We start from the raw sequence: 24226 nt of genomic DNA on the forward strand, positions 1-24226 counted from the left end.
ACATTTTATATATGAATGTTTAATTTATTTTTAAATCACATTTATTACACCATAATTGTTAACATTTACAAATAAATCTTTAAGTTAAATGTATAATTTAATTTATTTGACATTATTTATAATACTTATAAAAAACGATATTTTGTACTTCGATATTTTTAACAACTGTATATTTTTTTCAATATTTTTGTACTTACCATTAGGAAAATAGGAGATCGATGTTTTTGACAACGATATTTATGTCCCGATATTTCTGTAGGACGATATTCATGTTGTCCATATTCTGTCAGTGATCCGATGAGAACTATTCTAAAAAGGGCTGGGCTCACTTGTTTCCCATAACTTAGAGGTTTGGTTCAAAGTGGGGGTATTTTATTTTTCTGGCTATTCCCTTAGAAATGTAGTTTATTAAAAGTAATTGTCTTACTCTTTTGTCGGTGTGTATTTTCATTAGCAAACCCCTCCTTAAATGTCCTTAATTCCCTTTTATTAAGTTGTAGATAGGCTTCATGTTCCTGCCACTTGTCCAGTCTCTCCCCACACTATCTGTTGAAATATACACCTACATTGATGGAGATGTCTGCACAGGTAAGATAGAAGAGGCAAAGAAAGAGGTCTCCACCCAAGCACTTGTGTGGAGAATGTTGTAGTATACGAGCACTAATACTACAAAACTACTTATCATGATATAAAATGCAGTTTATGAATGGATTCCATCATTTTGTTTACTCTCAAATCATCATTTTTGTTATTTCCATTGGTTTTGTTGGCAGTAGATTAGTATCATTTATGGTTACAGAAGTTTAACTCCTTGCAGTAGTTAATAATCTGAAAGAAACATGTTTGTGATAGATTCCTTACCTCAGAATTACCCCCAGGCGTCAGAGTGCATCCGGAAGGTTTTCATCAGCAGTACCCCTGCGCATCGGTAGGCGTCGTCGTGTGGCTTCGCTTACATCATAGGCGTCATAGTCGCTGAGATGACGTCCCTGGAGCTACTTAGACGCGTCCATGCGCGCTGACGTCAGTTCTTTCTTTTTGCGCGCCAGCAAGCGCAGATCCGGAGAGAGTGGAACCCCCAGTCAATTTTTGACTGAGTTTTTGTGGGACTTTTGTCTCTGTTCTTTGAGTGTTTGGCTCCTGGTGTATAGGAATGCCCGGTTTTAAGTCTTGTGAGGCTTGTCCCCGCACGATGTCTGTGACGGACCCACACCGTGAGTGTCTCTACTGCCTGGGGCGCAATCATGACTCAGGGTCATGCCCCGAATGCCGGGCCATGGCTCCAAAAACTTTGCAGGAGCGGTCCCCGAAAGTTGCTAGAGGCTCCGGAGTCGGCTCCGCACCATTCAAGGTCCCAGTCCCATGGGAGGAAGAGGGACCGGTCGCGGAGCCATCAGCACCATCGTTCGACGAAGTCTTCGCACTCGGAGCCAGGTAAGGCAAAGCACAAGAAGTTGAAGAAGCGCTGTCGCTCTTCGCCTTCCCCTAGCCTGTTGTGCGACGAGGCTGAGGGTGCAGGTGGTGCCACCCCCACGGCTCCGGAAAAGCCGGCGCAGTAGCTGATGGACTACCCACTGTTTCCGGTTCCGTCAGCGACTCCGGCCCAGCTGCACGAATTTCAGTCAGCCAGGGCCCGCTTCTTTGACCCGTCGGGCTCCGCTGGCACACCTTCTGGCCCCACGGGTCCGACTGGGGGTCCTCGCTCTTCTTTTTTCGCCGGCTACAGCCCCAACGTCGTCAACAACTCCGCTCTCTACGCCGCAAGACCCCCATGGATCCATGCATGGATCCCAGCCGATTTCGGGTGGCCTGCCCGACGTGGTCCCCGACTTCCACCTCGACGTGGAGACGGCCCCGGATCGGTGTCGATTGATGCTGATCCGATGCTGATGGGGAATTTCTATCCCTTTCTCCATTCGCCTCCTTCTTTTCCACGTGCCCAGCAGGTTGTGGAGGACGGGGGGGACTGGGAGGGGTCTGAAGACCCTCTCGCAGCCCAATGCGAGTTAGATCCGGACTGGGAATAGGATTTGGAGGATGCAGGTGAGCTGGATTTTAATCCAGAACCTGGCGTACTGTCTCCTTCTACCGTGGCTAAGGAGGAGGGTGGTATATATTCTGTGGTGTTGAGTAGGGCAGCCGAGACACTCCACCTCGAGCTCCCTACAGTAGCCGTCAGAACTAACCTCCTGACAGAAGTGCTTCGGCCGGCATTTTCCTCTACGGAGCAGCTGCTGCCTTTCAACTACGCACTTTTGGATGTTCTTTTGGGAACCTGGTCCAGGCCCAACACCGGGGCTCCTGTGGATAGGAACATGGCCAAACGCCATTGCCTGGCCCTGGGCGATCCCATTTACCTCTCCCAACTCCCTACCCCTAAGAGCTTGGTTGTCCAAGCCTCTGCGACCCCAAGCGCATTCACCTCCACACTGCCGGACAGGGAATCCATGAAACCGGAGCAGTTTGGATAGAAAATGTTCACTTCTGCCAGTTCAGGGCTGCGGTCTGTGTACACCTGCTTGCCTCTTGGGCCGTTATTCCCACTCTGTGTGGGATACGGATGCGCAGGTGCTGCCTCAGTGTCTGGAGGAGGCCCGGACAGTGCTCTCCCAGGCTATTACTGAAGGGAGAGACACAGCCAAGCTCACAATTCATTGTGGCCTTGATATCGCCGACTCGCTGGGCAGGGCGATTTCCACGACAGTGGCGCTACGCCGTCACACCTGGCTGAGGACAACTGGTTTTTCCGAGGATGTCCAGAACCCTCTAATGAACATGCCCTATGATGGCACTCGCCTTTAATGTGACAAGGCAGACAGTGTGTTGGAGCGTTTCAAGGACTGGGCTACTGCCAAGTCCTTAGACCATTCGGCCACGCGCACTCCTTCCCCTACTGCTTTTCGCTCCCTTCGTGGCCAAGGAAGGGGCGCGAAAACATTTTTGTTTCAGAGCCACAGGCCTGCGCAGCAACAGTCTCAGAGCAGCCGCGGACGTGGGACCTGAAGAGGTGGGTCACGGGGCCAGCTGGCAGGTGAGTCCACCATCTCCCCTGCCGCCACTGCCTCCAAACCTTCCTAGTCCGGTGTTTCAGGCCCACAAAACGCCAGTGGGTGGCAGGATCCGCCATCATCTCCCCCACAAGTGCACCATCACTTCGAACAGATGGGTTTTACAGATAGTCCGAAGGGGTTACTCCCTTCCCTTCGAGACTACCCCTCCAGCAATGCCACCACAGTACCACCCCATGTCAGGGGATCACTTGGCACTTCTCCAGCAAGGATGTTACAGCCTTTTTGGCCAAGGGGGCCATCGAGCAAGTTCTGATGCCAGAAGTAGGTCATGGTTGTTACTCCCACTACTTCTTGGTTCCAAAGAAGGACAAAGGCCTGCGTCCCGTCTTAGATTTCGGAACGTCAATCGCTTCCTCCAGAAGGAGAAGTTCAAGATGCTCACGCTTGCTCAGGTCTTGTCTGCCCTAGACCCGCAAGACTGGATGGGAGCGTTGAACTTGCAGGACGCTTAGTTTCGGCAAAGTCTACCCTAAGCGTTTCGAAGCGTCCTGCTTCTTGATCTTAGTTTCATCTCGCCGTCCTGCCGGCCCACTGGCGTTACCTAAGGTTCACGGTAGGCCACGAGCACTTTCATTTCACCGTGCTCCCCTTTGGCCTTACCAGCGCCCCTCTGGTGTTCACAAAAGTGATGGAGGTGGTCGCAGCTCATCTGCGCAGATAAGGGGTTTCAGTCTTCCCCTATCTCGACGACTGGTTGTTGAAGGCAGGCTCGCCCCAGGCAGTCGTCTCCCACCTCCTGACTACGGCCGACCTCCTGCATTTGCTGGGGTTCTCCATCAACGTGCTGAAGTTACACCTGATTCCCTCTAAGAAGCTCCTCTTCATCGGAGCAGTTCTGGACATGGCGCAATTTCGGGTTTATCCTCCTGAACAGTGAGTCCAGGATGTTCGGGCTATGACTCCGATCTTTCGGCCTTGTCCTGGGTTTTGGTCAGGATGACCTTGAGGCTGTGGGCCTCATGGCCTCCTGCATCCTGCTGACCAATCATGTCAGATGGCATATGCAGGCTCTGCAGTGAGACCTGAAGTTCCTGTGGGCGCAGCATCAAGGGGACCTGTCCAAGTACGTCCAGATCTTCGAGGGCACTGCGCAACAGTTGCGGCTTACGAACCAGCATTGCTTCAGCCTCAGATCACTCTTCCTTCCCCAGCCAGAGCACACACTGGTGACGGATGTATCTCTCCTGGGATGGGACGACCACATGGGAGAGGCGGAGATCAGAGGCCTCTGGTCTCCGCCGGAGTCCAGGCTCCATATCAACCTTCTGGAGCTCTGGGCAATCCTCCTTGCACTGAAAGCATTCCTTCACTCTGTCAAAGGGAGAGTAGTGCAGGTGTTCACGGACAACACCCCCGCCATGTGGTATTACAACAAGCAAGGTTTGGTTGGGTCGATGACCCTATGTCAGGAGGCTCTGTGTCTCTGGACATGGCTGAAATGTCAAGGCATTTCCTTGACGGAAAACACTTGGCAGTTTCTTTGAAGTACAGGGCTTACTTATTTGATAGGCGCTTCTTTTGAGCCGCTTCACAACTGTCCTCTTCGTTTATTGACTTGACACAAGAGGACTATCTCCTGCTGGGTCGTCTTGTGTGTCAAAGCCTGTTATTCTCTGTCTAAAAAGGAACCTCCGGTGGGGTTGCGCGCCCATTCTACCAGGGCGACAGCAGCTACTACTGCATTGGGACGTGGTATACCCCCTGCAAGACATCTGTCAGGCAGCCGCGTGGGCCTCGCTGCAAACTCTTTCTAAGCAGTATTGCCTTGACAGTCAAGTTCGAAGACATGGCTTCTTTGGCCGTTCTGTTCTCGGTGACTTTCTGGTGTGATCTCTGTTCGCAGACCCACCACCGGGGTTGATATTGCTGGGGTATCTATTCTAAGGTAAGGAATCAGATGAACTAGTTACTTACCTTCGGAAACAATATATCTGTAAGAAACATTAGTTAGTGATAGATTCCTTACCGCCCCACCCATCCTCCCCGTTCAGCAAACTGATTTCTAGGGTTAAGGTCATCCCTTTTAGGGCCCTGGTTTCAATGCACCAGTTGTCAGTATCTTGCATAGCTCTGCGTTCCTGGCGCGGAAAGTCCTGTACAGAACTGACATCAGTGCGCGTGGGACCGTCTAAATAGCTCCTGCGACCTCATCTCGGCGACTACAACGTCAACGACGTATGCGGAGCCGCACAACGACGCCTATTGACGCGCAGGGGTACTGCTGACGAAAAACTTTCCGGATCCAGTCTGACACCTGTGGGTAATTCTAAGGTAAGGAATCTATCACTAACTAATGTTTCTTACAGATATAGCATTACCGAAGGTAAGTAACTTGTTCTTTTCCGCAAATAGGATGAAGCTTTGTAAAATACTTTCACAGAATCTTATTAAAAATGTATCTCCCTCAAAGGCATCAAACAATGTAAAATGTTGATGTTCATCCATGCTCTTTTTACTGTCTTGTCTAGTACCCATCATCTTCACAACTTCTTCTATCTTACACTAAAGTGTCCTCTTCCTTGTCTGCTTTGGGCTTACTCCGTTTCCTTCACTTCTGTATGTTTTGTTCTAGTTTTGAACCTCAGATAATTCAAATGTCATAATTTTATTTTCTTGTCAGTTATTGACCTTTTGCTGGATTAGGGCCCATTTCGTATTCTTTACACCAGTAGCTATTTTATTATAGTAACATGTAAATTCAAACTGGAGAAAGCAGAAGATGGCTTTGTCTAGGTTTCTTAACTGTGGCTTACTGTCTTACAGATAAACCTGGCCAGTGCCCTGTTTCGTCTTCAAAATGTCCATCTCCTCCACCACCTCCAAAGTGCAAGCAAGACAGCGACTGCCCAGGGGCACAAAAGTGCTGCACTCCAGACTGCACCCAGGAATGCACGACCATCACCAAAGGTAACAAGTAAATACCATATAAAGGATTCAGATCTCAAAGCACTCCCTGCATGAGACACCCCAGTCATTCCAGGCAGCTCCATCTAATAAGCAGCGAAGGTGCAGACCGAGCTAGGATCTCAAGATAGGGTGCAAACAAAAGTCGTTTATTTTCATTGCTTGTGAACGGCAAATATAGGCACATCTGCAGAAGGACACACATGCTGGGGCACAATTGTTTTGTCCGGTTTCTGTGTGAATTGAATGCGGCCAAGCGTATATGACATAACGTCCGGTGCTCTCTATGTACATGTCCTTCATTGGGCCGGGAGCTAGGACATTATTCAGTGGTTATTGCACTTGTCTTTCGGATTAGCTTTTGCCTGATGTATCATCACACATGCACCACATGGCATCATACAGAAAGGAAAATTATATTTTTGAAACGTTTGACCATAGCAGTATCGCTGATTTAACAAAATACATCTTTAATCTATATACATTTTTGTCAAAGAATCAACAATTAGACCTTGATGCTGCTCAAATAAATGAAGATTGTAGACTTTACTAAGTTACACATATATGTAATGTTAAAGCCAAGTATTGCTCCTTCCGCTCTCCACGCCCTCGGTAGAGGATCGCTCGCGCCGGCGGAGCACGCCGGACCTTGAAATCCAAACATAACAGTTTAATAAGACGAACACTCAGGGGGTAAATCCAAGGGTAGCTGTATTGATATCCAGCAACGCGTTTCGCCTGTCATGCAATCTTGCTCACATACTGGATGCAAGTTACATCACAGAATCATACAGAACCTTCAAAATAAAAGGCAGACATCAGAAGGCTGCAAGTCACATGCAAACATGGCATCGATATTGAAATCCAAATGCAAATTGCTTCATAATATAAACATGTATAATATACATACTGTACTTATTTCTAATTTCTAATTTACTAAGCAAATATAAATATTTATATTTACCCTTCGATTTACCCCCTAAGTGATCGTCTTATTGAGCTGTGACTTTTGGATATATGCAATGTTGTAGCATCTGGCACCCTTTTGTAATTTGAATAGGTGATTTGATGATGTTTTTTTTTAATTTGCTGTCACTATTCTTATACATTCTAATTGAATTCAGATACATTGGCTGGACAAGTTATATGTTTTTGTAGATGATTGACCAGTCCATGCCCACTTATACAGTATTGGAGCATCTTTCAAAGATTCACATGCTCGAATCATTCCCCTTTGTCGAAGTTGGAGTCCCACAGTACCATAATCAAGCAGTAATACAAACTATCATAGGCTTAATTGGCCCTAGGCCACGAATGTAATAGCCTATCAATGTCTTTTTTTTAAAGTACCAATCTTTAACAATAATAAGTCAGCTGCTAGCACCCTCTACAACACTCCCAAAAGAGGCTTAGTCTCTCAGATTTTCACTGCACGTCGTGTGTGAAGAGAGTCTCCCTGAGCTCTGCTCAGTTTTTCTAATTTCAAACCTGTTCTTTTGCTTATTGCTGATATGTCAGACAAGAAAGCCCTATGTTCGAGTCAAATGAGCTGTAGATCATATGCTTTGCATATATCACCCACTAGTGCGGGGTCTGGATGGTTGCATTTTGTTTTTTTCCGAAGAAGTCTTTTCCAGTCACGCGGTAGGTGACTCCTCCTTTTGGTGATAGTGGGCATGGACATTGACTCCATTGTTAGATTGTTTTTTTCCGCCATCGGGGTCGGATGTTAGTCGATACGCTCCAGTTTGACACCGTTCTTCGGTTTCCCTCAGCGCACAAGACATTCTACCTCTGGTATTGTTTCCGATCCCGTATTCCATTCTTCGCGTTTGGTGTTTGCTAAAAAAGAACCCTCTTTCGATCGGAGAGCTTGTGGTAGGCCGTCGGGCATACCCGCGTCAGTTCGACTCGCAGTCAATGGAACGGACTCCATTTAAATTGTGCCCTCAGGGCCACACGAAGTACCTGCGAACCGACTCACACAAAGTGTGTAACCTGTGCTTGTCCCCAGAGCATCGTGAACAGGACTGCGACGGGATGGGAGGGCGGTAGGGAGGGTGGGGTTGGCTCGGGGGAGCCAGGGTGGGGGGGGAGTTAAATATAAAAGTAATACATGAGTACACTTTCGTTCTTTATTTTTGGCATGCAAGGTGGTGGATGAAACGACACTATTTTGTATTTGAAATTAAGTAATGGTAGCTAGAGCTTTAAGATTAGGTACACTGAATGTCAGGGGCTTGAACTCCATTATTAAAAGACAGCGTGTAGCTAGGGAACTTCAGTGGCTTCGCTGTAATATCGTATGTCTCCAGGAGACGCATGTAGCATGGTCCAAATGGATTTTTTTTATCTGAATTGGGGTATAATGTTCTAGTACAGTGTTTCCCAAACTGTGGTCCGCGGACCCCGAGGGGTCCTTGACAGATTCCCAGGGGGTCCGCAGACAGCAGTTTTAAAAGCACTTGAAAGTATCTTTTCTCATTAGCAGTTTTCAAACAACAATAAAAGTGTCAAGATGCCACCAGTGATTAATGTACCTGCTGGGGAGAGATGAGAGTTTTGTCCAGTGGCAGATTTGAATGACCTAATGTAGCACAGAGGGTTAACATGCCTACTGCAAAGAGCACGTATAATGCATTTTAAAAAACAGAGATTATTTTGGTACTGTGTAGTTCATAAGTGACAATCGTAATCTATCACCGTGACCTATAAACTGTCATCAAAGAGCTGCTTGCAAACTGCAAGGTTCAAGTTAGTGACATGTTTTTCCCAGTCTTTCTAAAAAGGTTTATTTGGGTGGAAATATGTTTTTATTGTTAAAGTCAATGCTAACCACTGTGTTATGTTCTGAATCCTGAGTTTGTGCTTTTATAGACCAAGCACTCTTTATAAATGCCTCCCAGTATGAATGACGTGAATTCAACACCTTGCAGTCCCCTTTGCCTTGTGTGACATTTTCTATACACTGATTTGCATGTATGATTCACAGTCTCTATATGTGTGTGATGTAAAGTGCTCTCTCTCATACAATGGTATGAGAGATGCTATAAAAAATGTAAATCATGTGACAGAGGGGCTAAGGAGAGATGAGAGGTACTGTTGGAGGGTGATAGTGGGGGAATTATTGAAGAACCCCAAAAAACATTGTCGTATTCTGGTGTATAGTAAGGACTTAATTTACTATTCTTTAAAAGCTAATACAATTCAATATGTAATGATAACTGTGTGGTAGACAGCACCATTGCTTCCTAAAAGTTTTTTGGGGGGAGCCTCCCAAACCCCTCTTTGTAGTGTAGTGGTAATGTCACTCACTGCACTTGGTGTGCACCCTATGGGGACTGGTCTGAAAACATTTGCCAGGGCTGCTTTGTGTTTCCAGTCTGGCCCTGGCAGTAGCAGGAGCCTCGTACTGCAAAATAAAACTAACCATTTAAAAGTTAGTCATGGAGATGCAGCAACAACCTTCCCATCAATTTTCTTCCTTGTTTCCAAATTCTTTCAATATAAAATGCAACAGAAGTGGCAGAGAGAGTCGTGATCCTCCTTGGCTTAACGACAAGCTCCGTCACTTCAGAAACGCAGGGCTGCACCTATATTTACAAGAATATGATGCAGCCCTGTGTTTCCCCTACGCTCACTCTAAACTTAACTTTGTGGCGCCAACGTAGGCACCCTTGCACCATAGTGCAAGGGTGTCTGCGTGCAGGAGAAGATTGTTTATGTACAGTAAGGTCCCCCTTCCTGCACATAAACAATTTTGAAATGCTGGTTTGTCACTTCTATATGTGCAGCACACATGGAAGTTACGAAATGTCATTTTTAAAAAAGATTGTTTATGTGCAGGAAGGGTCGTCTTCCTGAACATAAACAATCAAAGGGGTTTCGCAAAAATTAGGAGAATTCAAGCATTTCTCCTTGTTACGCCAAGTTGAGACCAGGTTTTCCCTGGTCTTAATTTTGGCGCTACCTCGCATTTACGCTGCCCTTGTTAATAGGGGGCAGTGTCAAAATCAATGGGTGTTACGGTGGATTGCCCACCACAACACCCACTGCCACCCCTTTTACGCTAAACATTGGGTGGAAGGGGGTCCTATTTACAAGCCAGCGTTAAGCCATGTTAAGTGGCTTAACGCTACCTTGTAAATAAAGCGAAGTCCCTGCCGCCATGGGAACGTCGCAAAAAGTGATGTTCTCATGGTGATAGGGGCTTGTAAATATGCCCCATAAGTACTTACTAATCCGAGTATTTGTTTTGTGTGCACATGTGTGTTTATTTTTTTTTAAATCACTGTTTTAATGTTTGAATTTTAAATCCTACAAATCGCGTGGGGGTCCCTGGCTTCCAGTGGTGAATCAATGGGGGTCCACAGGAGTCAAAAGTTTGGGAACCACTGTTCTAGTATGTACTAAACAAACGTGCACCTCTTTGCAATCCTGGCAAAGAACAATATTATTGGTACCGGCCAATTACTAGAGGATGGCTTAGGAAGATGGATGGACAATAACAGAATGTGTTGCTGGTTCCCCTAAATTTACGCTATGCTCCATATACGGATCCAATTTTGAAGAATTTGTCATTTTGGACCATCTTAATGTTGAGCTAGCACTCTGGCCTACCCCTGTAATAGTATGCGGGGATCTGAATATAAACCCACAACCAGATTCATTGTGTAATGATAGTTATCGCTATGTAGGTAGAAAACCAAAAGTCTTTAAGTCATTGGAAGCACTCCTTATTGCGCACGGACTGGTTGATTCATGGTCTTATTTTAGGGGCAGCAATCCTGGTTATACCTTCTTTTCTCCACCTCATCAGAAATTAGTGCGGCTTGATTATTTCTTTGCTACACAACATGTGCTCTATGGTGCACATATACAGGTCTACCCGAGAGCCACTTCCGATCATGGTCCTGTGGTCCTGACTTTATCCTCTATTTCCTCAGCTAGTAAACCCCAGAAATTCTCTTTCGACCGTAAATTGCTGCTGGATATAAAATTTCATGATTATATGATGACTGGATTGCTGAGTTCTTTAATCACAACAGGGAGAGCACTGAGATGGGGTTTGTTAGGGATGCGTTTAAGGCCGCTTTTAGGGGGAGGTTCTCAGTTTCGGGCTTTATGCTCAAAATCAAGCACGGATGCAGTTGCAGGTGTTATATCAAGGCCTAGGTCAGGCTGAAGAGCGGCTGGTACAAGACATACATTCAGCCAGAGACACTCAGGACTCTGTAGAGGAAGTCGCCCGGTGTAAGGCACAGGTGAACTACCAATGGAGCTGAGAGGCGGCTAAAACATACACCATTAAACAACAACTGCTCTATGAGTATGGGGAGGAAAGTGGCAGATGCCTGGCCCAGAAAATTAGATCTAGGGAAGCCGCACAAAGAATTAATTCTTTGATAGACCCCACTGGGCAATTGGTAGAGAGTGATGTGGAAATAGTGGAAGTGTTTAGGCAGTTTTATATCAGTCTATATACCTGCGAAGCCTATGATGTTAATAAAGCCGCAGTATTGCTAGAACAATTTTTTAAACATGACCTGGATATGGAGATAGCATCGAAGCTAGAGGCTCCGATAACGATGTTGGAACTCGAAGAGGCGATTAAAGGACTTCCTGCGGGTAAGGCAGCGGGTCCTGATAAGCTTCCGCTTGAGATTTATAAACGTTTTTTCCAAGTCCTGAAGTATGATATGCTAGCTATGTTCAGGTTGGCTCAGACTGGTGTATACCCTAAATCATGGGACGAGGCCAGTATAGTGGTCTTTAGTAAAAAGGGAAAACCAGCAGATCCACCCGCCTCATACCGACCTATTTCATTGTTAAATACGGACGGAAAGCTTTATTCTAAAATCTTGGCGGCAAGGCTTTCAGGAGTGATCTCTTCGCTGGTGTCACCACGCCAGCATGAGTTTATACCCAAGCGTGGAACAACTGATCATGTTAATCGTGTGATCACTTTAATAGATTATGCCAATGGTATTGCCGAACCCCTGAGTCTTATACTCTTAGATGCCGAGAAGGCTTTTGACCAAGTTTCTTGGCTTTTTTTATGGGATGTGATGAAAAGCCCCGGGGTTGGGCCACAATTCTTTAAATCTATACAGACATTATATCAACAACCTATCGCTCGGATCTGCACAATGGGGTTGCAATCGGCGGTAGTTCCTATACAGAGGGGAACAAGGCAAGGCTGCCCCTGTTCCCCGTTGTTTTTCGCCCTATATATTGATCTGTTTTTAAAGATGATTGAGAGCAACTCCCGGATCCCGTCAGTCAGAATACATCAGCAAGATTATCGTTTACTGGCGTACGCTGATGATGTGGCTGTAGTCTCCCCCAAACCATCGGTGGCGATCCCAGAGATTGAAGAAATAGCAGTTTTATATGGCTCGGTTTCTGGGTATAAATTAAATACAGCTAAAACTCAGATTCTATGTGTAAATATTGGATCTTATATAGACTCAAGGGTTCTCCCAGAGGTTGTGTATCTGGGGGTATAGATTAGAGCTTCTGCTTCTGCTTTGGTACAATCTAACTGGCATAGGTTGTTGACTGGGATCCGCAAACAACTGGATCAGGCTGAATGTCTGCATTTGACACTGGTTGGCAAACGTAATATTTTGAAAATGATGGTACTACCTAAAATTTTGTATTTCTTTCGGTGTGTACCATTAGAGATTCCTAAGGCCAGTCTCATGCAATTGTAGTCTATTTGTATGAAATTTTTATGGTCCCGTGGAAAAGCTAGGCGTGCAAAAAAATTCATGGCTTTACCAAAGGTTGTTGGTGGTTGGGCGGTACCTAAGTTTGTTTTATATTATTACACTTGCATGCTCCAGCACATGAATATACTTCTCACTGGGGTAGGACCTTCTGACCCAGCCGAACAACCTTCAATATATAGTATACTGTTAGGCACTGAAGTAAGAAATGGTCTTTTTCTTAATCTTGACTGGAATTATTACAAACGCACAAGATTTAAGGTAGTAACGGCTGCTTATAAAGTGTGGAGTGCAATTAAAAATGTATATTTTTATTTATTATGGTTTCCAGATATACCCCACTGAGTGCCCCGATTCTTTCCCTAGTGTTTTTTGGGATAGAGTAGTGGTTAGTTGGCGAATGAAAGGCCTGAAATGTTTGGGCGATTTATATACAGCGGGTGGGCTCAAATCGTTTGAACATCTTAAGGAACAATATCAGCTCTCTACCTCCCATTTTTTTAAATATTTACAAATTCGCGACTATCTGTTGAAAGCTCGCCCGTGTATACAACCTAATCCTCTTTTTGAAGCCAATAAGAAAGCAGCTAGGATAGGGGTACTCTATTACTTAATGCTGGATGTCATGCCTAACGATTTAGAATCACATGTTAGCAAGTGGGAGAATAGATTAGGACGCCATGGGATCTCACTAGAGGCCTCAATTGATTTAGCTGGACGAGCACTTATGTCTGCCAATTTGGTTGCGAAACATTATAAGACTATATTTTACTTGTATCACACGCCAGACAAAATTTCAAAATGGGGGGGTGATCCGGATGGAAAATGTTTCAGATGTGGTGCATTACAGGCGGATGTGATGCACATCTTCGGTACTTGTGTAGAATTGAGGAACTTGTTTGGGCATGTGGATAAGTTCTTATATGAGATTCTGGGTACTCCTGTCCAGCTCTCACTGATGCAGATCTTATTGGGCATAGAAACGGGGATGGGTGAAGTCCCGGCCTCTAGTAACACTGCTTACTTAGTATTTGTAGCCACTGCTGTGCTGAGGCTTTGTATAGCTTCGTGTTGGTTGCAAAAAGACGCTCCTTCATTCGAAGCATGGCGGATGAGGTTTCTCTTTATGTTTAACACTGAATACAGCTTATATGCCATGAAAGGGCGACAGAAAAGACTTCTGGGGCAGCAAATTTGGGGCTCGGTTAGTTCATATATGGAAGTAGATGGTTGACTAACCCTGACTTTTAGCTTCTCAGTTTCTTAGTTTCTTAGTATTTCTAAGCATTCTTACTTTATTCACCGCTATGATGTATGACATTTTGGATTTGCAAAATTGTATAATTTTTGGTATAGCGGAATTTTGTAATGCTCGTTACTTTTGATCTACCTTTGCAATCAATCATCATTTTCCCCCTTGCAATTTCTTGTTGTGAAATATTGTTTTGTACTCATGTATTTTCTCTCAATAAAAAAAAAAAGGACTGAGACGCATACAAAGCCTAACGCTCCAAGAAGACGCTTCGCAACCATCGGGCTCTACGTCGCAACATGCAGAATTGACACACAGGCTCCATTCCAGTCCTCTTCGGGACTGAATCAGAAGAAGAAGCCGGCGATGCTATCTGGGCTGAGGAAGAACAGGAACCGATTTCTGTTTCCGAGTATGGCTCCGACCAGGATGAAGACATCCCACAGGGACAGCATACTGTAAGTAAAGATCCTCTCTCGCCCTGAAATCAACAACAAACAAAAAAGAAGGCTACGGACCAACTCGTGCCCTTGGGCTCTGGTCGGCACTGAGAAAACGCTTCTAACACCCTGCTTTTTGGCATGGCACCGAAGCCCACGAAAAAGCCTTTTGATGGATACATCTGCCTGTGCATTTCTCACCTTTTGAATTACCCCTTCGCCAGCATTCCATGGAAGTTATTTTCTTAGCTCTCCCACTTTGACGATGACATCATAATAGCACGGTTCTGCTCGCGACTCCGTATGACGTCACCGGAGCCAAAAGAGGACCTCGTTGGCGGGCTGACGTCAGTTCCCTTTTTTCCACGCCATTGACGCGTAGGTTTTTTTTTCTGGGACTCTCCATTTGTCTGTGATTACTTTTTTTCTTTCATCTTCTTCACTGTTCTGTAGGAATGGCTACTTTGAAGAAGTCGGGTTTCAACCCTGCAGGGAGTGGAGGACAATATGTCTATTACAGACCCTTCTGATGACTTCCTTTGGTGTCTTTCTTTGGACCACAACGTTGAAGGGTGATCGTGCTGTCGAAAATGAACCCAAAGGTGCTGAAGGAGCGTGAAGCTAAACTCTTCATTGCAACGGTGAAAAAAAGAAGAGGGGTCATAAGCACTTGAAGTCATCAACCTTGCATGCTTAAAAGTCAAAGAAGCATAAGAAGTAGAATAGAAGACATGGTTCACGACGTCGCTCTTCGAAGGGCAAGGCTTCGAGATCAGCCTCACCTGTTCAGTGGCGCTGAGAGAAGGACTTTGTCTCTCCGTCGCCTTCTCCTTCATCGTAGGCAACTCTGATCCACTTAACGGCTCCAAGGGGTTCGCCGGCATCCATACACTCTTCAACATCCAGAGGTTCTCCGGCGCCCAAAGATTCTTCGCCTCCCAGGGAGTATTCTCCTGTTTCTGTAACTTCGCCCGTGCGGGCGCCGATGTCACAGGCTCCGCAGCCCCAGCCTCCAGTTCGGCCTCTGATGGATCCAGACCAACGGGGTTCGGATCCTTACCCACCTTTCCCAGGAGCGGATCCATCGCATTTCCTGAATGCAATGTTTGACATGTTTGCCAGGGCATCCCACCCTTCTGGTGTGACTTCTGGCCCTTGTGGGTCCGCTTGCCTTTAACTTGCCCAGCAGTATGCCCAGGCACTCTTCGTGCCTTTTATGCAGACGGCTCCATCTTGGCAGTTTCCGGCATCAAGGGTTTTGACTCCGAAAACTCACTCTTCGTCTGGTGTCGAATCAGCGCCATCTCGGATTCGATCGGTGCCGCTGCCTGTTTTGGAAGGTCCTCCTTCGAAGCTGGCACCGTTGTGACCTGCGCCGCCAATGCCGATCCCGAAGCAGAGATCAAGGAGGGAAGCACAAAGATTACTAGAGGAGGATGAGTACCGCCAAGAGGAAGGGGAGATTCTCGACTCCGTAGCCGGATTTGAAGATCTACATGAGGCAAGTGTCTTAGACACTTCCCTGAAGTGTGAGCTTCTTCTCCAAAGGCTATTTCCTCTTAGGATGTTGCCCCATATCATGTAGTAATCAGGAAAGCTGCTGAGTTGTTGGACCTGCAGTTGCCTTCAGCTGAAGTAAAGCCAAATATCCGGACTGAAGTGCTTAATGCTACTTCTTCTTCTAGTGATCCTCTATTGCCTTTCAATGAGGTGTTGACGGAGCCAATTATGGAGGTGTGGCAAAAGTCCTTGTCTGCTCCTGCAGTTTCAAGATCAGTGGCAAGGAGATATAGACCTGCTCCTGGTGATCCAGCTTTTCTTTCTGCCCACCCAACTCCAGAAAGCTTGTTGGTTCGGGCTTCTTGCTTAAAGCAGTCGTCTGGGTCCTTTCCTACCACCCTTGCGGATAGAGATTCAAAAACGTTAGAACTGTCAGCCAAAAAGGGGTTTTCCTCAGCAAGTATGGCGCTGAAGTCTTCAAACACCATTTGTTTGCTTAGAAGGTACATTCATGTCCTTACGGACTCAGTTCAGCATTGGCCCCTAAACTTCCTGAGGAAGATAGAGTTCATTTTCTTGAGGGTTTTTCAGATTCACAAGCAGCTGCCCGTAAGGTCAATCAGTCGGGTCTGGACACTGCAGACTCGGTTGCCCAGGTAAGTGGTTCTACGAGAAGACATGCCTGGCTGAGATCTTCAGGTTTTTCGCCTGATTTTCAGGCTGCTGTACTGGATCTGCCTTTTGATGGCTCTAGATTGTTTGGTACCAAAGCGGACTCTGATTTGCAGCGTTTTAAAGACAGTAGGGCTACTGCAAGATCGTTGGGCCTACAGTCTTAGCCTAGGGGCTTTGGCTATAAGAGGTATCTAGGTTTTGGGAAGGCTCTTCCTTTCAAGGCCGTCAGCAGCCTCAGCAACAACAAAAGCAGAATCCTCTGTACAGGTCTAACATGGGAAAAAATAGAGGCCGTCGGCAGCAGTGCTCCTCCTCTTCTCCTGTCTCCCCCACTGGTACCACGGGAAAGCAGCTCTAGATTCCCCATCTTGGAGCATGTGGGTCCTGTAGGGGGTCGGGTGTCCCATTTTCTACAAGATTGGAAATCAGTTACCTCAGACCGCTGGGTTTTGAATCTTGTGGAATCTTGTGGATTATGGGTACGCCCTCCCTTTTTTAGAGTTTCCACCTCCTTACCCTCCTCACCAGGATTGGTTTTCAGAGGACCATTTACAGGTCTTACAACAGGAGGTTCTTGTCTTGTTGCAGAAAGGGGCGATAGAGGTGGTTCCAGAGCAGGAAAGGGGTCGGGGATGTTATTCCCGTTATTTTCTGACTCCCAAAAAGGACAGCCGATTGAGGCCGATCCTGGACCGCATGGTTTTGAATTTTTACCTCAGGCAGGAAAAGTTCAAAATGTTGACCTTGGCTCAGGTTCTTCTGGCACTGCAACAAGAGGACTGGATGGTGTCGATCAAATTGCAGAATGCTTATTTTCATCTTCCTATCCTGAAGTCGCATCGGAAGTATCTACGGTATATGGTGGGGTTGCAGCAGTTTGCAGTCCTTCTGTTTGGTCTCACTGCTGCAGCATGAGACTTCACAAAGGTGATGGTAGTGGTGGCAGCACATCCCAGAAAGTCGGGGTGCTTGTTTTTCCTTATCTGGACGACTGGCTGCTAAAAGCCGAGTCTCCAGAGAAGGTGTTGCGCCACTTGCATGCGTCAAAGCAATTGTTTTTCAACTAGGGTTTCTCGATAAATGTACCCAAATCTCACCTAGTACCTTCTCAGCACTGCCTGTTCGTAAGGGCAGTACTGGGCACTACTGTGTGTCGAACTTTCCCGCCTCCGCAGAGGAGTCTTGACATACAGGAGATAATTCCTTTATTTCACGATGGAGCAGTTGTTCCAGTCCTGAAGGTCTTATGCCTCCTTGGTCTGTTCGCTTCCTGCATACTGTTGGTCAACCATGCACGCTGGCACATGAGGGCACTCTAGTGGTGCCTCCGCAGGCAGTGGCTTCAGCACAATGGAGATCTCAGGAGAAGATCATAATCTCCAGAGACACTGCAGCAGAGCTGTCTTGGTGGGGTGTGCAGGGCAACCTGTCAAAAGGAAAGTCCTTTGAGCCTCCTCCACCAGTGGCCACGGTGACCAAGGATGCCTCCACTCTACGGTGGGTGCTCATCTGGGGGATCGGGAGGTCAAAGGTCTTTTGTCTCCAGAGGAGAGGTTGCTGCACATCAACCTTTTGGAATTTGCGGTCAATTCATTTGGCTCTCAAGGCCTTCCTTCCCTCCCTCTGCGGTCAGTCGTATCAGGTCCTGATGGACAACACTACAACGATGTGGTACATCAACAAACAGAGAGGTGTAGGGTCGCATCGTCACTGCAGAGTGGCTCTGTGACTCTCGTCCCGGGCTCAGGGCCATCAGATTTGTGTGATTGGAAATCATCTAGCTGGGGTGCTGAATGTACGTGCAGACAGTCTCAATCGGCATTACTCGGCCAATCACAAGAGGCGTCTTCATCCAGAGGTGGTCCATCACATCTTCAAGATGTGGAGGGTTCCTTGAGTGGACCTTTTTGCCATTTGGGAGAACATGCACTGCCGGTCGTTCTGCAGCCTTCAGTATCCGTTGCAGGGGGCATTGGGGGACGCGTTTCAATTGAATTGGAGCTCACAACTTCTTTACATATTTCCTCCCAGACCCTTGTTTCTTCGAATTCTGAGGAAGGTTCGCCAAGACCGGGCCCAAGTCATTATGATCACGCCGGTTTGACCAAGAAGGGTGTGGTACACAAGTCTCCCTCTCAGGGCAGACCCCCTCGCGCAGGTGCTGGGGCAGGTTCTACACCCCCACCTCCAGAGTCTGCGCCTTTATGCCTGGAGATTGAATGGGGCAACCTGAGTTCTTTCACTCTCCCACCGAATGTGGTGGATGTTATTTTATCATCCAGGAGACATTCCACCAAATCTATTTATTCATCTAGGTGGTCTAAATTTGTGAAATGGTGTGGAGAGAAGTCCATTGATCCTTTGAAGGCCAGTTTCTATAACATTCTGGGATTTTCACTTTCCTTGGCCCAGCAGGGTTGTGCTGTGGCTACAGTAAAGGGATATTTGTTGGCTTTGTCAGTTTTTCTCTGTTTACCGGATCAGCCGTCTTTGTTTAAGTCCCCCATAGTTATGAGGTTCGTTAAGGGTCTCAACAATATGTTTCCTCCCACTCCCTTCCTTATGCCTCAGTTGGATTTGAATCTAGTTCTTACATTTCTGATGGGGTCTCCTTTTGAGCCTCTTCATAGTTGTCCATTGAGGCTTCTTACTTTCAAGACGGTTGTTTTGATCGCTATTACCTCGGCCAGGAGGGTAATTGAGCTTCAGGCTCTTAGTTCAAAACCTCAGCTTTTAACTATTCATGTAGAAAAGATGATTCTAAGGACCAGGGCTGCTATCCTGCCTAAGGTGGCTACTCCTTTCCATTTGGGATAGTCTATTACTTTACCTACCTTCTATCATCACCCTTCCAAGGAGGAGGAGAGACTTCATCTCCAGGACCCTAAGAGGGCTGTTTGCTTCACCCTTTACAGAACCAGGGAACTAAGGCTGGATGATCAGCTCTTCGTGGTCTACATTGGACGAATGAAAGGAAAAGCTATCCACAAACGAACACTCTGCAGGTGGATCATCCTGTGTATCAAGATCTGCTACGCCCTGGCCAAGAAGGAGCCGCCTGAAGGTATTCAAGCTCATTCCACCAGAGTTAAGTCTTCTTCTTCTGCTTTGGCTAGAGGTGTTCCTGTTGTGGATATCTGGAAAGGCAACGGCTTGGGCTTCACTCCAAACCTTTGTGAAGCATTACTGCTTGGATTCTGAGGATAGGAGAGACGGCCATTTTGCACGCTCTGTGTTGCAAGACTTTTTTGTATAGTCAGGTGGACACCCTCGTTTGGGAGAGGTACGGCTTGGGGATTCAATTCAAAAGGTGAGGAATCCACAGGCAGATGTATCCAGCAGATGAACAAGTTACTTACCTTTGGTAATGCTTTTTCTGGTGGCTACAGTATCTGCATGTGGATTCCTCATCAATGACCCACCCACCTCCCTGTTGTCCTCGTGTTTATATTGAAAAAGTTATGGCTGTCTGACATGGTTATTTTTTATATATAATTTTCATGCATACAGTTTGCTGCTAGGAATTGCTTTGTTTTTTGACTGTTCCTTTCTGTTTATGTGTATACTATATGAATGTGTATATATATTATGTATATTAATTCAGACTTTTGCCTTTTATCAAGATGTGATCCCGTGATTAGTACTATTCTCTGCTAAAGGAATGGATCATCCCCCACTAAGTATCATTACAGTTTATCTGATGAATTGATGTATCAATTTTGTTTATGAATAATTATATAGTTTTCTCTCTAGCTCTATTGATGAAGTCTAAACATGAGCATTAATGCGTTTTCTACATATTTTTGTCCTCCAGTATTTGTGTTTCTCTTTTTGCAGTGTCAGTGGCATGGCAGCCTTCGCTTTAAGATGGACATTTCATCATCTGCAATTGTTTGCAATTTAGCAAGTTAGGAAAAATGAATTTGTATAATGATGTTATGAAATGTGCTGAACACCTATGTGCAGTTCCATATGCTACATTATTTGTGTTTGCTAGTTGGTACTCATCTTTGAAAGGGACACAAGCCGATCCACGGCTCTATTGTCTTGAGACCCTTCTGTCTTGAGAATACTCCGATTTTCGGAGGTATTTAACCCATTCCAAGATGGCGCCCACTGTGGTGTCAGGAAGGGGTAGTCCCTTGTCATTGTTTACCAACGCTAGCGAACTTGCATTTAAACCTGAACTGCATGGTACCGGTAAGAAACACCGAGGAAGGCTATTGCCGAAAACGTTTGTTTGCTGATTAAAGCCGTATCCTGTAAACTGCCGGAGTGCTGTCTTTCTTTATCTAGCGGATAAGGATGTGCGAGCGCCATATTATGTATACTGTGTATTCTTGTGGAAATGTTGTTGGTCCACCCGTTCGCCTTGGAGCCTTGGAAAAAATGGGTGGAACTGACGTCAGCACGCCAACGAGGTCTTATTATGGCTCTGGTGACATCATACGGAGTCGCGAGCGGAGCCGTGCTATTATGACGTCCTCATCGACGTGGGAGAGCTAAGAAAAGAATTTCCGTGGAATGCTGGCGCAGGGGTAATTCAAAAGGTGAGGAATCCACAGGCAGATACTGTACCCACCAGAAAAAGCGTTACCGAAGGTAAATAACTTGTTCTACTGGCTCCGAAAAAACCCACGCCGAATCGGGTACCGAGCCGAAACCTTCAGGATCGAAACCTAAGTCTGGCTCTGATCCACAGCATTGGATGTCAAAACACACTTGGGATCCGAAAACACCGGCCCCTAAACCTTCTATACCGAAACCTTCAGCGCCGAATCAACTGCAGGCGCCAAAATCACCAAAAAAGCACAGTTTTTCCAATCCGCCCAATAAACCGGACCCGAAACAGAAAATGCTTTACATTCATCCACAAACTGGACATATTACCACCACAGTTACTTTAAAAAAGACCAACTGATGCTGAAGAGGAATATGACATTCCTTTGAAGAAGAGAACTGTTGGAACTAACCCTTCTCCTCCTTCTCTTCGTCCTCCTATCCCATCTCCCCCTTCTCAACAGTCTATACCTGTGCTTACTTCACCTCAGCACTCACCACATTCACCTGATAACCAGGATGATGGGGATGATAATGGGGACGGGGATGATGATAGCCAACCAATACATGCAGACTTAAGGGACGATTATAATGTTAACTCGCCCACAGGGAATGATCCTGACTTATATCCTACCAAACACTCTCCTCCCGATAATAGTGTAGGATACATTGAAGTGCTCAGTGGGGCTGCTAATTATCATGGGGTGCGCTCCACAAAGATTCACTTGAAGAGGATTTCCTTTTCGAAACCCTTAGCACTACTCAAAAGTCATCACACACTTTACCAATGCTCAAGGATATGGTCAGACATGTGGATGATAGCTTTAATGATCCAGTCAGGGCATATATCATTATACCTAGAGTAGACAAATAATATAAGTCGGTACCATCTGACCCAGCGTACATTAAGGGAAAATTACAGTTAAACTCGCTAGTAGTGTCTAACGCACGTGAAAGGGCTAACTCCTAAACCACAGGAGATGATCCACCCCCAAATAAGGAATCAAAGCTTCTTATTCTACGGGGAAAAATGCAGTATCTCAGGCAGGAAACTTCTGGCGCATATCCAACACACAAGCTTTGCTAGCTAGATACGACTGTGTGCACTGGGACGAGATGGAACAATTAATACAATTTCTACCCTAAGTAGGACACAAGTAGAACACAAATCTAAGGCTGAAGACCTAATAACACCTAATAAGGGAGGGACAACTTATTTCCAATAATCAAATTAGGTGTTCCCTCAATGCTGCAGACAGCTGCCAGAGCAGTAAATGGCAGTGTCCATTAAGAAGACACACCTGGCTACGTGTCTCTAGATTCAAACCCGAGGTTCAAACCTCTATCTTAAACACACCTTTTGAAGAAGAACACCTTTTTGGACCAGTGGTGGACTCTTCACTAGAACAATTGAAGAAAGACACCAAATTGGCCAAATCCATGGGGGCACTTCAGTTACCACAAATACGTGGTTCCTTTCGACGCTCTTTCTATCGAGCGGGGTCCAAGAATTATTCCTCAGAAAATACCTCCACCTATTAGGGTAATAATGAACCCTCTGGCTCTAAGACATACTTCAGAGGGGCTTACAGAGGAAATAACGGTAAGGGAAGAGATAGAGGTTCAAACACAGGCACCTCCCCCTTTAATAGAAAACAGTGACTTACCTCTCCTTCCCCCGACCACCTAACACCTTTCAGGGGAAGAATATAAATTTTCTTACCAGCTTCGCAGTCAATAACAACAGACAAGTGGGTTCTACAAATTATTAGTTCTGGTTAATGCCTGGAGTTCATCAATACTCCTCCAAACATTCCCCCAAAGTCACACAAACTCTCCTCGGACCATCTAGTTCAAGTTCAAGTTCAAGAATTTATATAGCGCACTACTCACCCAGAGGGTCTCAAGGCGCTTGGGGAGGGGGTTCATTATTTATCGAATAGCCAGGTTTTTAGTTCTTTTCTGAAGGAGATGTGGTTCTGTGTAAGGCGGAGGTGAGTGGGGAGTGAGTTCCAGGTCTTGGCCGCCAAGTAGGAGAAGGATCTACCTCCCATGGTGGATCTTTGGATACGCGGGACTGCGGCGAGGGCTTGATTGGAGGATCTTAGTTGGCGGGAGGGTGTGTAGAAGGACAGTCGTTGTGTTGATGCATTCGGGTCCTAGTTTGTAGAGGGCCTTGTGTGCGTGGGTGAGGAGACGTAACGTTATTCTCTTGTTGATGGGGAGCCAGTGGAGGTCTTTCAGGTGGCCGGTAATGTGATCTTGGCGAGGGATGTCCAAAATGAGTCTCGCTGATGCGTTTTGGATGTGTTGGAGTTTTTTCTGTAATTTGGCTGTGATTCCGGCGTAGAGGGTGTTTCAGTAGTCTAGTCGACTCGTAACCAGTGCGTGGGTGACAGTCTTTCTTGTCTCGGAGGGGATCCAACTGAAGATTTTTTTGAGCATACGAAGTATGTTGAAGATGGAAGATGAGAAGGCGTTGACTTGTCTGGTCATCGAGAGTGAGGAGTCTAGGATGAAGCCACGGTTACGTGCGTGGTCTGTGGGTTTGGGTACTGTGCCCAGAGCCGAAGGCCACCATGAGTCGTCCCAGGCAGAGGGGGATGATCCTAGGATGAGCACCTCCGTTTTGTCTGAGTTAAGTTTTAGGCGGCTGTTTTTCATCCATTCGGCTACTTCTTTCATGCCTTCGTGAAGATTGGTTTTTGCGGTGTTAGGGTCTTTGGTGAGGGAAAGGATCAGTTGGGTGTCGTCAGCGTAGGAGATGATGTTAAGGTAGTGTTGGCGCGCGATGGATGCGAGTGGACTCATGTAAACGTTGAAGAGGGTGGGACTGAGTGATGATCCTTGTGGTACACCACAGATGACTTCGGTGGCTTCTGATTTGAATGGGGGAAGTCGAACTCTCTGAGTTCTCCCAGTTAGGAACGAGATGATCCAGTCCAAGGCTTTTCCTTGTATGCCGATGTTGCTGAGGCGTTGTATGAGGGTGCTGTGACAGACTGTGTCGAAGGCGGCGGAGAGGTCGAGTAGAATGAGGGCCACTGTTTCTCCGTTGTCCAGTAGTGTCTGTAGCTGCGATGAGGGCGGTCT

Source organism: Lissotriton vulgaris, chromosome 6 (genome assembly GCF_964263255.1).
Source record: "Lissotriton vulgaris chromosome 6, aLisVul1.2, whole genome shotgun sequence".
Classification (NCBI taxonomy): domain Eukaryota; kingdom Metazoa; phylum Chordata; class Amphibia; order Caudata; family Salamandridae; genus Lissotriton; species Lissotriton vulgaris.